Source organism: Sturnus vulgaris, chromosome 31 (assembly GCF_052056855.1).
Source record: "Sturnus vulgaris isolate bStuVul1 chromosome 31, bStuVul1.hap1, whole genome shotgun sequence".
In the NCBI taxonomy this organism is placed as follows: Eukaryota; Metazoa; Chordata; class Aves; order Passeriformes; family Sturnidae; genus Sturnus; species Sturnus vulgaris.
The window spans coordinates 445,834-457,756 of NC_142273.1; positions in this window are offsets into that span (position 1 = coordinate 445,834).

Genomic DNA, 11,923 nt, shown 5'->3' on the forward strand with positions numbered 1-11,923 from the left:
ACCACACTCCAGGATCCCGAGGTGACCTACGCAGAGCTGGCAGCAACCCATGGGCGACCACGGGAATGCGGGGACATCTCCAGGAATGTGCTGTGACACTCGGGGCACAGCTGGGAACTGGGGGAACTGGGGGAACTAGGGACACTGGGGGACTCCACCCATGGGCAAACCCCCGTGTGTGTTCCCCCCACGGCTCCCGTGGGTTCCCAACATTCACGGGTAGGTGGGTACAAGTGAGGGGTCACCAGGGCACCCAGAGGTCCCCATGGCCTCTGAACCCCCAAGGGCCTCCCCACCCCCCTTCCACTCCACCCAGTGCCTCCCCATTCCACATCCAAGTGCTCCCAGTACCTTCAGAGATTTCCCCATTCCCTCCCCACCGTGCTCCCAGTACCCCCAAGGGCTTCCTGTTTCCCCTCCCTCTGCCTCTCCATTGCTCCCAGTAGATCCAGGTGGTTCCCATTCTCTCTTCCAGTTCCCCTGTACTCCCAGTGCCTCTTCAATGCCCCTCTCAGCACTCCCAGTACACCCACGGCTCCTCATCCCTCCTCCCAGTGCCCGGGGAACAGAGGACTCGTTTCCCTCTTTTTGGCACCAAAATGCAGCTTTTTGGTTCAACTGGCAGAGATGGTGTTTCTTTGTTCAGCTCTGTGGCGCTTTAGGAATGGGATTCTCCAATTTTGGGCTGCTACTCTAAACCAGAGCTCTGGATTCCCTTCTGCCCTGTCTCAAACCCCTCCTGTGCCGTGTTCCCCACACCATGATGTCACAAAGGCCCTGGGGGGGTTCCGCAGCCTCCCCCTTTCCCAGGGCACTGGGGATCAGGCCATGGCACAGGGTGGGGTGTCAGGGACAGGAAAAGTTGGAAGTCTCGAGACATTTTGGGACACCTGTGTGTGGCAGGGCTGGGTCAGGCCTTGCTGTTGGTGACACAGGGCCCCATGTGTCAGTCAGTCTGTCAGCCATGGCACTCTGGGGACAGAGTGACACTCTGCCAAACCCAGCTCCTGAGTGGCCGAGGGACCAGGAGTCCCACCTTGGCAGAAGGATCTTGGTGGCCCAAGGGCTTCAAAGGCAGAGCATGAGGTGGCCCAGTGTCTGAGCCTGTCTGCTCTTGGAGTGTCTGCCCCATCCACGCTGGATCCCAGGAGCTGGAAACTGTCTTGGTTTAAAAGAGAAACGTCTGCCAAGGAAAGCAGGAACCTTCCTGGAATGGAAATAGGAGCCGTCCCTCCAAATTGTTATAACTGTGAAAATTATGGGGCTTGCAGGCAAAATTGTAAGAAAAGGAATAACAGCTCATTGCTGGGAAATTTATAGAATGGAACATAACAAACAACCACGCGACAAGAGAAATTTCCAACGCGCTCAGGGCAGTTTCTTCATCTTCGGTGCAGTTCTGGCCACGGCCAGCAGGGGGCGGTGCAGGGAGCAATCCTGGCCAGCAGGGGGCGCTGCAGGGAGCAATCCCGGCCAGCAGGGGGCGCTGCAGGGAGCAATCCCGGCCAGCAGGGGGCGCCCCGGTGCCGCTCGAACCCCTCAGGGGCCATGGCGGCCTCGGGCGGGAGGGACCAGGGGAAATCGCTCCTTTTGCAAACTCACGCTTTGCACCAATCGCTCCCGGCACCAGCACCGGCAGCGCCCGGGCAGAAGAGACCAAGGCAGCAGCTTGGATCCCAGTGCCCAGGGGCAGCGGAGCAGTGTCCCGGGGCCAGGCACACACCCTGCGCAACACCTGCCACCGCTCTCCCTGATCCCCAACGCAAGGAAGGCACCACCCAACCCCAGGCAGCTCTCAGCTCCACAACAGCACCTCTCGGGCCTTTCCAGCACAACTCCTGAAAACCCTCAGCCTTTCACTGCCTTTTCCTCCTCCAGCCCTGGCACAGCAGCTTTGGGAATGCTGAATTGCCCTGGGATGTTGAGGAAAGCAGGTGCTCCTTGCTGACACTGACAGGGCTCCTCAGGGGCTCCACAGCTCGTTTGGAGCTGCTGCTCTTCCTGGGCCACTGCTGGTCCCGATACAGCAGCCCCAGGAGAGGGAGGTGGAGCAGACTCTTAACGAGCTGTTGGAATTTGGGCCGGGGGTCCTGAAGTTCAGCTGTGCTGCTAAACCATCCCTGTGCACAAACACTCGGCTCTGCTGCCTCTCCCAGGGATTTTGGGCTACTGTGGCAGCACTGGACACATTTAGGGGATGACAGGTCCCAGCTCTGCCAACAAGAATTTTTTTGGTTGCCGGCAAGGTTTGGTGGAGTTTGTCACCTTGGCCACTGCACAGGGATGGGCATTGGCCAGCCCTGCTCTGGCCAGCCCCAGCTGGCAGCCAGGACCTGAGGCTCCCCCCGCCCCCTTGGCTTTGATTCTCGCAGCTCTCGAGCTGCTGCTAAGGTGAGAATTCTAAGGGGGAAAAAGGCGTGGCTGTGGTTTGCTCAGCTCTGCAAGAAGCACAAAACCCAGGGTGAGCCCAAGCAGTGGCTCTGCGAGGGCCTTTGATGGCTTTCAGAGCAGGGCTGGCTGGAAACCCCCCCTGCAGGGGCAGCTGCGAGGGAACCAGTGCGGAAATGCAGCAATTGATCATTTGGTGCCTGTGCCCAAGGCACTGAGAGAGCCCCAGAACTGCTGCAAATGCCACAAGGATCTGCTCAACGACCTGACCGGGACCCTCCTCCTTCCTGAGCTGAGCAGGCAGAGCTGAACAAACCAAAACCATTTCTACCGCTGGTTCGGGGGGACACCCCAGGCTGATTCCGGGGGGCTCTGGGTCTGTGCCTCCCCCTCCCCCTGGGCTTTTTCCTCTCTTCATTTTCCATTTCCTTCCTTTAATTCCTCAATTTCACATCTCCCCCGATTTCGTGCCTTGATGATCCTGGGGCTCCTGCGCAGGGAACGGGTTGGGGGAACCCCAGGGTTGGAATACGGGGGCTGCAGGGGATGGGGATGCCCGGCTGTGTCCCCCCAACACTTTCACCTTCTCTGAAAAGAGGAAACTTCTTTCACTTTGATTTTCCCGTGAGAGTCAAATGGGGGCTCGTTCTGTCCTGGGGATGGCACATCCAGGGGTGACACATCCAGGGCTGACACATCCACGGGTGAGAAATCCCGGGGTGACACATCCTGGGGTTCCTCTCCCCGTTCTCCGGGGTCTCCCTGTCCTGGAGCTGACACATCTTCGGGACCTGTCCCCCGTTCTCTGGGGTCTCCCTGTCCTCGGGGTGACACATCCTGGGGTTCCTGTCCTGGGGACGAGCCGGAAAAGCTCGAGCAGCGGCTCTGCCCCGCGGCCGTGCCGGGGCTGGCGGAGGTGACCCCGGCTGGATGGCGACAGTGGCCTCGGACACGCCGTCGCAGCCACCCTCTGTCCCCGCAGCCCGCGACAGTCCCGGCCCTGGCAGCCGCGATCGCGACAGTGCCCCGAGCTCGGGACTCCGCTCCCGCAGCGCCGGGGGCTCCTCCCCGGGCTCCCGGGACCCCTCCGCCCTCCCGGCACCTCCCTCCCGGCGCCCCGGGGCCGCGCCCGGCGGAGGCTCCGCAGCAGCTCCGGGGCTCAGACGCCGCTCGGGGAGCGCCGAATGCGGGGCTTTGGGCACCGGCGGGCACCGGGCAGGGCTGGAGCTGGCCCGGCCTTGGGGGGTGATTTGGGGCCACCCCCGGCTCCGTGCCGGGGCTTTCAGGGCGCTCGGGGCTCCGGATCGGCCCAGGGGCTCGGCAGCTGCGGGATCGGTGCCCGCGGCCATCCCGAGGTCCCCGAGCCCTTGGCCGGTGTCACCGAGAGGGGACAAACAGCGAGCGGCAGCTCCTTCCCCTGCAGGGGCAGCTGCGAGGGAACCAGTGCGGAAATGCAGCAATTGATCATTTGGTGCCTGTGCCCGAGGCACTGAGAGAGCCCCAGAACTGCTGCAAATGCCACAAGGATCTGCTCAACGACCTGACCGGGACCCTCCTCCTTCCTGAGCTGAGCAGGCAGAGCTGAACAAACCAAAACCATTTCTGCCGCTTTAATCCAAAAGCTGCGTTTGTGTCCAGTAAGAGGGACAAGGGTCCTGTGCCCCCTGGCACTGGGGGAGGGAATGGGGAGCCCTGGGGGGGTACTGGGAGCACTGGAACGGGGAGCTCTGGGCAGCCCCACATGGGACCCCCTACTCGTGGCCACCTCCCGGGCACGGTGGGCAACCACAGGAGCCGAGGGGGTGGGGACACAAGGAGTGTGCCCTCGGTTAGGGAAGGCCAGTGTCCCCATTGTCCCCATTGTCCCCAGTATCCCCAGTGTCCCCAATGCCCCCAGTGTCCCCAGTGTCCCCAGTGTCCCCATTGTCCCCAGTATCCCCAGTGTCCCCAATGCCCCCAGTGTCCCCAGTGTCCCCAGTGTCCCCAGTGTCCCCAGTGTCACTGCTCGTTCTCGTAGCTGTCCCTGCGGTGCCACTGTCGCCCGTGGGGTCCCGGCAGCTCCTCGTGGTCCCCTGGGGCTGTGGAGTGTCCTGAGTGAGGCTCCGGGGTTGGGGACCTGGGTGGGGGTGACACCCGTGGGTGACGTGTCCCTGTGCCCCCCTGTACTCACCCCCTGCCCTCTCGGTGCCCACGATGTGCGGGTCCAGCACCGCCCCCTCCTCCGGGGGGGCCGAGGGCTCCTGGGGAGGCCTGCGGGGATAAGGGGGGGGTCTGTGGGGGTGCGGGGCTTCCTGCGCTGAGGGTAAAATGGGGGGTCAGACCTGGAGCCCCCCACTCACCTTTCCTGCTCCTTCCTGAGGGCTGCAAAGGAAAGAGGGGGGAGGGGTGACTGTGGGGGCCGCAGGGCCCTTGAACACCCTCGGGACCCCTGACTGCACCCTGAGCCCCCAAACTCCCCAAAACCCCTGACAGAACCCCCAACATCCCTGCACGACCCTCCAGGGCCTCCCCAAATCCCCCAGGAGCCCCAGCTGAGGTCTCTGGGGGCTCAGCTTCACCCAAGTCAGGAGCTGTTGCTGACACCCAATGGCCCCCCCACTCTGGTGACTTCACCCCAATTCCTGGGACCCCCAGGTCCCCCCATTGTCACCCACCCCGGCGGTGCCACCAGCGACAGCCCCCGATGACAGCCAGGAGCAGGAGCAGGTACAGGAGGGTCCTGCCGACATTCACAGTCACTGCCGGGGACAGAGGGGGGACACACCGGGGTCACCCTGAGCCCCGGGGGTCCTGAACAGCCCGGTGAGCCCGTGTGACCCCACCTGTGATCCAGTGTCCCTGTGGTGTCACCTCCAGGGCCAGCTCTGGGCTGAGTGCCCGGAACACGCGGTGCCCGTCCTGTCCCAGCTGGTTGGTGGCCACGCACTGGTAGGTGCCCGAATGTCCCACATCGACGGCCCCAAGCTCCAGGAGGGGACCCCGGGCCACCTTGTGCCCGTTGTGCAGCCAGGTGAAGGTGACAGGGGCTGAGCCCACCTGCACCGAGCAGCGCAGGGTCACGGGGTCACCTGGGCGCACCTGGAGTGCCGGGGGACCGGGGGTGATGGTGGCATTGGCCACGGGCACTGCGGGGACACAGACAGGGCTGAGGCCGGGGGGAGGGGCTGGCACCCGGTATGGGGGGAGGGGGGGACGGGAGAGATGGTTTTGATGGGGAAATGTGGTGGATGGGGACACCCCATGGGGGGGTGAGGGGACACAGAGAGCGATGAGGGGACACGGGGCAGAGGCGGGGGGCACAGGAGAGATTTCTGGGGGTCAGGGATGTAGCCAGGTGGGGGTCCCGTGGGGGCTGTGGGGGCTCCCCGTGCCCATCCCCGCACTCACTGCGCACCGTGACGCCGAGCCGGGCGCTGCTCTTCCACACGGCCCCCCCCTCGGAGCGCACCTCGCAGCTGTAATTCCCCGAGTGGGAGACCCCCACGGCGGGCACCAGGGGCTGCGGGGACCCCTGCGGGCCCCCCACCAACTGCCCGTGCCGGTAGAAGCGGTACAGGAGGGGGGCTGGGGGCCGCAGGGGGCTGGGGGTGCTGAGGCAGCTGAGATTGAGGGGGGACCCCTCGGGGAGCTCGGGGGGACCCTCCAGAAGCGGCACCGAGAAAAGCTCTGGGATGGAGATGGGGGTGGGGACTGTGACTCTGAGTCCATTGAGAAGTAGCTTTGGGGGTGTCACGATATTGGAGTTGCAGCCGTGGGGGTGCTCACCGTGCACTGTCACTGTCACCGGTGCTGAATGTGTCGCTCCTGAACCCACCCAGCCCTCTCAGAGGTAGCGGCCGCTGTTCTGCAGCCACAGGGGGACAGGGACAGCTCGGTCCCACGGTGCTGCCGCCACAGACGCTCCCCATCGCGGTAGAAGCGCACTGCAGGGACTGGCTCCTTCTACCAGCCCCGACAGCGCAGTGTCACCGTGTCCCCCTCCAGCAGCGCCCGTGCTGGCACCTGCAGCACCAGCTGCTCTGTGGGACAGGAGGGTCCCGTCACACTGAGGGTCCCGAGACAGCTCCAAAGTGGGTGCCCATGGCAGCGGGGACATCTGGCTGGAGTGTCCACTGCGAGGGAGGGTCCCAGGGACACCAGGAGCAGCCCCGTGGCACAGCTGCCCCCACGGGAGTCCCACCACACTGGGATGCCCTGGGATGCACTGGGATGTCCCTGTGTCCACGGAACAGGCTCTGGCCACACGAGGGCTGTGAGGCCACCCACGGAGTGGAGCCCATGCAGACTTATCAGGGGGCCACCCTGAGCATTTCAGATCCCCCTCACCATCTGACACCATCACGGGGGTCTGAGCCCACTGCCGGGTCTCTGACACTGCTAGGTGCCACTCTCGGTGACAAGGAAGTGGTCCCGTGGCTCCAGTCCCCATCTCTGCCCGTCCATGTGCCAGATGCTGACACCGGTGGTCCCCGAGCCCTGGCAGGTCAGTGTCACCCGGTCCCACAGCACCGCCGGCCTCCAGGGGGGCTGCACGAGGAGCTGGGGGGTCTGGGCACCTGTGGGTGACAGGGGACACCAGCCTGCCAGGGCCACCACGGGGCTGGGGACATGGCATCCCCGGAGGGTCTGGGCTGGAAGGGAGAAGGGACAGGACTGGCCGTGGAACCAGGTGTGGTCTTTGTCCCCAAACTGTCTGTCTTAGGTTGCAATACAGGATGTAACCAAAAGTATGCATTCTATCACCATCTGATAAAATCAGCTGAGGTAGTATCCTTATGTCTCTGGGAGATAATCTTTGCTAAGAGGCCATCTCATAAAACCCAGTAGAACCGTCATCTTTTTCTTTTCCACAACTCATTCTTTTTCCAAAAAATATTGTCTGTTAATGGGCCATTGGGTCCCACTGTATGACTGATCAAATTACATCATCCCACTGGGAGACGATCCAGCCAGTGGCAGGAGCCAAGCCTTTCCTACCTAGATACAAACTGAGATTTGGAACACCAAGGCAACCTTCTTCCACTGGAACCCAGAGGAGAAACCAGTCCTTTCCACATCATCACTGGACCTTCGGAGGAAAACTGCACCTTCTACAGGACCACTGCTTCAAGGGAGCCACATCTGTCATCCAGCAGGGCTGCAGCCACTATTTAATAGGACTGCTACCAACACCCTGACTGACGGGGTGTCAGAGTTATATTCTGACTGTCAGTGTTTTGGGTTTGTTCCCTGTAATACTGTATTTCTATTTTAATTTTCCTAGTAAAGAACTGTTATTCCTATTCCCATATCTTTGCATGAGAGCACCTTAATTTCAAAATTATAATAATTTGGAGGGAGGGGATTTACATTCTCTGTTTTAAAAAAAGAGGCTCCTGCCTTTCTTGGCAGACACCTGTCTTTCAAACCAAGACACCGTCCCCACAGGAACACTGGTGTAGCACACAGGTTTTGAAGAACAGGTCACCTCGGACACCCTGGCCTGAGGCAGGGCATGGGGACACTGTGGACACCCCATGTGTGCACAGGTCACCTCCCCCAGCACTACAGCACCTGTCCCCATGGCCACATCCCCATGGCCCTGTGCCCGTGATCCCATTCCCATGGCCCCTGTCCCCATGGCCCATCTGCATGGGACGTGGCCCTTGTCCCTGGCCCTGCATCCCTGTCTCCCTGTCCCTGTCCCTACAGCTGCCCCAGCCCCAAGGTTCCTTTTGACACGTCCTTATCCCCACATCTCTATTCCCCTGTTCCCATCCCCACATCCCAGTTCCCCTCTTCCTGTCCCCAGGGCCACCCCACGACTCTGGTCACACTGGGGTCCATGCCCATGCCCTGGCTCTGCTGGCCTTGGGGACCTCAGGGGACCCCGCAGCCCCCCTGTGCCCCCTCCCCACCGCTCTCTGCCTCACCGGGGCCCATCCCCGGGGCGTCAGGCCCGTGCCCGGGGCACTCACCCCACAGGAGCAGCGCCACCTTCCCGGCCATCCCGCTGTCCCCGGCCATGGGCACTGGCTGTCACTCGCTGCTGTGGCCACCTGTCCCCTGGCTGGTGGCTCTTCCCATGAAGGGACAGGAAGCGAGGTCACGTCTCGTCCCCACGTGTAGGTGGCCCTTGTTGGGGTCAGGGTTGGGGAAAGGTGAAGACAGGAAAGGAGTAGGGGACAGGCTGGGGACATGATGGGATAGTCTGGCAACATGGTGGGGGATGTTGTTCCCAGGTGTAGGGGGCTCAGGACATGTGGGAACCAAGGATGTGTGTCCAGGACAGTGGGGGTCCACGCGAATTGGGGTGCCCCGTCCTTGGCGATTTCTGTCCCAGAGGTGGCACATCCTGGACGCCTTTGTCCTGAGGGTCCTGAGCATTCCTGCTGTCCCCAGTGGGGCCCTGGAACCTCTGGGGTGTCCAAAGTTAAGGGGACACCGGTTACAACCTTGCCTTGATGATGGGAAATCCCAGGAAACATTTGCTTGAATTCCCTGATGCCCAATTCTTTGAGACAAAATTATAAATCCGTAGAAAAAAGGCAAAAATCTTTGCCCCTACCATTTTTTTCCCCAATCAAAAATGAACTCAGCAAAAATCAGTCTGACAGGATATTAAATGATCTGATGTATAGAAACCTTTGAATCATTGCTCTCCCAACAAGTTGCTCACAATACAAACAAAAACAAATCACAAAGCAATGAGATTTGTTGGTTCCCTTTAGGAGCCCATTGGTGCCATCCCACAGCAGCATTTCCTTGTGGATAGCACAGAGGGTGGAATGTCCCTGAGTGTCCAACAGCTCCATGGGATTGTTCCCTGACTGCTGGACACCAACCCAGCCCTAAGGAAGGCTTTCCTTGGGCCATAGTCAGGAACTCTTCCCATTTTCCTCATTCCCACTCTCAAACTTGATTGACTTCCCATGGATTCTGCTCCCAAGCAGGAAGGAACTCTGTCCATCCTTGGAGCAGAGCACAGCAATCTGTGGCCATGCCCGTGTGTCCCTCAGGGTCTGATTCCCTGGTAAATCCACTGCAGCCTGCCCTCAATTCCCCTGCCTGGGCACTCCCTGCTCCTGCTGTGACACCCCTGTGCCCCAGAGCCACGGGTGCAGCCCCTGCTCGATATTTCCACACTTTTCCCTCTCTTCTGCTGTCCACATCCAGAACACAAACATTCTTTCTGGCAGGTTCCAGAGGGCTGCAGGTTTTGTTCAAGGAGGAGGGTCCCGGTCAGGTCGTTGAGCAGATCCTTGTGGCATTTGCAGCAGTTCTGGGGCTCACCCTGGGTTTTGTGCTTCTTGCAGAGCTGAGCAAACCACAGCCACGCCTTTTTCCCCGCCAGAATTGTCACCTTTGCAGCAGCTCGAGAGCTGCGAGAATCAAAGCCAAGGGGGCGGGGGGAGCCTCAGGTCCTGGCTGCCAGCTGGGGCTGGCCAGAGCAGGGCTGGCCAATGCCCATCCCTGTGCAGTGGGGCTGGGCCATGGCTGGGCCCCACACTTGGATGGCCACTGGCTTCAAGGAGGAGCAGTTTGGGAGCTCCTTCCTGCCTGGGGCTCCATTCCCGAGCTGCTCTTGCCAGCTCAGATCCTGCAGGGGATGAGGGAAAATGGAGAAGTGTGGAACAGGATTTCTCCCAAAACCAAATAAAACCAAAATGTCCCAACCCCTCAGGACAGAAACCCCTGAGGGGATTGTGGGGAGCAGGAGAGAGAGGGGGAAGCCCCCCAAGAGCTTCTCAAGTGTTTCATGTGCAGGGTCTCATCCATCTCCTGGTTGCCAGCACTGAGGCCCTGCAGGGCTTTTGGGTGTGGGGGTGGCTTTGGGTGTTTTTGGGGTGTCTGTGCCCTCCCTGACTGACACCAGCCCATGTCCATCCCCCTCCCCAGTCAGCCCCGCTGGGGTTTTTCCCCCACAGAATGATCCTGGTGGGCTGTGCAATGGGGCCGAGGGGCTGCACCTGTGAGGGTTCCCAAATGGGGATGGAGGGCTCCCAGATGGGCGGGGGCAGCCAATGAGGGGGTGTAGAGTGGGCGGGTCACACCCCAAACTGGGGCACCCCAGAGGTCACAGAGGGGGTCGCCAGGGCCCCCCACCCACCCGGGACAGGGGTGTGCAGGATATGCCCTACCCTGGACAGGGACTTCCTCAGGGAATGTGTCCAGGGACCCTGCCCAGAACCCCCATCCCCCAGGACAGGATCTCCCCTGCTGGGATGTGTCACCACTGGGACAAAATCCACCCAGAACGTGTCACCCCCAGAACAGGATCCCCTCAGGCAGGACCCCCTGGATGTGCCCCCCAGGACAGAACCCGCCCCCGTGTGACTCTCAGCACAAACGGCCTCTTCCTTCTGCTGCAGGAGAGAGAAAGGGAAAGTGTTGGGGGGGCTCAGCCGGACACCCCCAGCCCCCACAGCCACCCCATCCCTCCCGGCAGACCCCCCACCCCCTTTTCTCCTTCCCTGGGGTTCCCCCCAACCCATTCCCTGCTCAGGTGCTCCCCAGGATTTCTGACCCAGGAACTGGGGATGAGGGAGCATGGCACAAAACTGAGGAAAATGAGGAAAACAGAGAAATAAAGAGAGGAAAAGTCAAGGGCAGGGGAGGTCACAAAAGCAGAGCGACCCAGGAGCCCCATGTGATGCTGGCCCAGGAAACGAGAAGCCCAGGGGGGCAGCGCTGGTCCCTGGGTGACACCAAAATCTGAGACACCCAGGGAAGGAGCTGTGACCCAGGGGCTGCCCAGCCACTGCGCATCCCAGCACACTCATTCCCCTGGGAGTCCAACCATGGGACTCCCATTCCATCTGTCCCACCTTCCCTGGGACTTCCATTCCTGGGACCCATCCCATGATCACAAATCCCTGGAGGCCACGTTTTTCTGGGACCCTCATCCCTGAGTCGGAATCAACCCAACCCTTGGGACCCCCATTCTCATGGGACCCCATCCATGGTACTCCAGTGCCCTGGACACCCATCCTTGGCCCCCTGCACCACCTCAGCTTCCAAATTCTGGAAACATCCTGTTCCTGTCATGTCACACTATCACCCCCATGTTACCACCCTGCCCCCACCAAGGGCCACCTACACATGAGGACGAGACGTGACCTCGCTTCCTGTCCCTTCATCGGAAGAGCCACCACCCAGGGGACAGGTGGCCACAGCTGCGAGTGACAGCCAGTGCCCATGGCCGGGGACAGCGGGATGGCCGGGAAGGTGGCGCTGCTCCTGTGGGGTGAGTGCCCCGGGCACGGGCCTGACGCCCCGGGGATGGGCCCCGGTGAGGCAGAGAGCGGTGGGGAGGGGGCACAGGGGGGCTGCGGGGTCCCCTGAGGTCCCCAAGGCCAGCAGAGCCAGGGCATGGGCATGGACCCCAGTGTGAGCAGAGTCGTGGGGTGGCCCTGGGGACAGGAAGAGGGGAACTGGGATGTGGGGATGGGAACAGGGGGATCGAGATGGGGGGACAAGGATGTGGCAAAAGGAACCTTGGGGCTGGGGCAGCTGTGGGGACAGGGACAGGGAGACAGGGATGCAGGGACAGGGA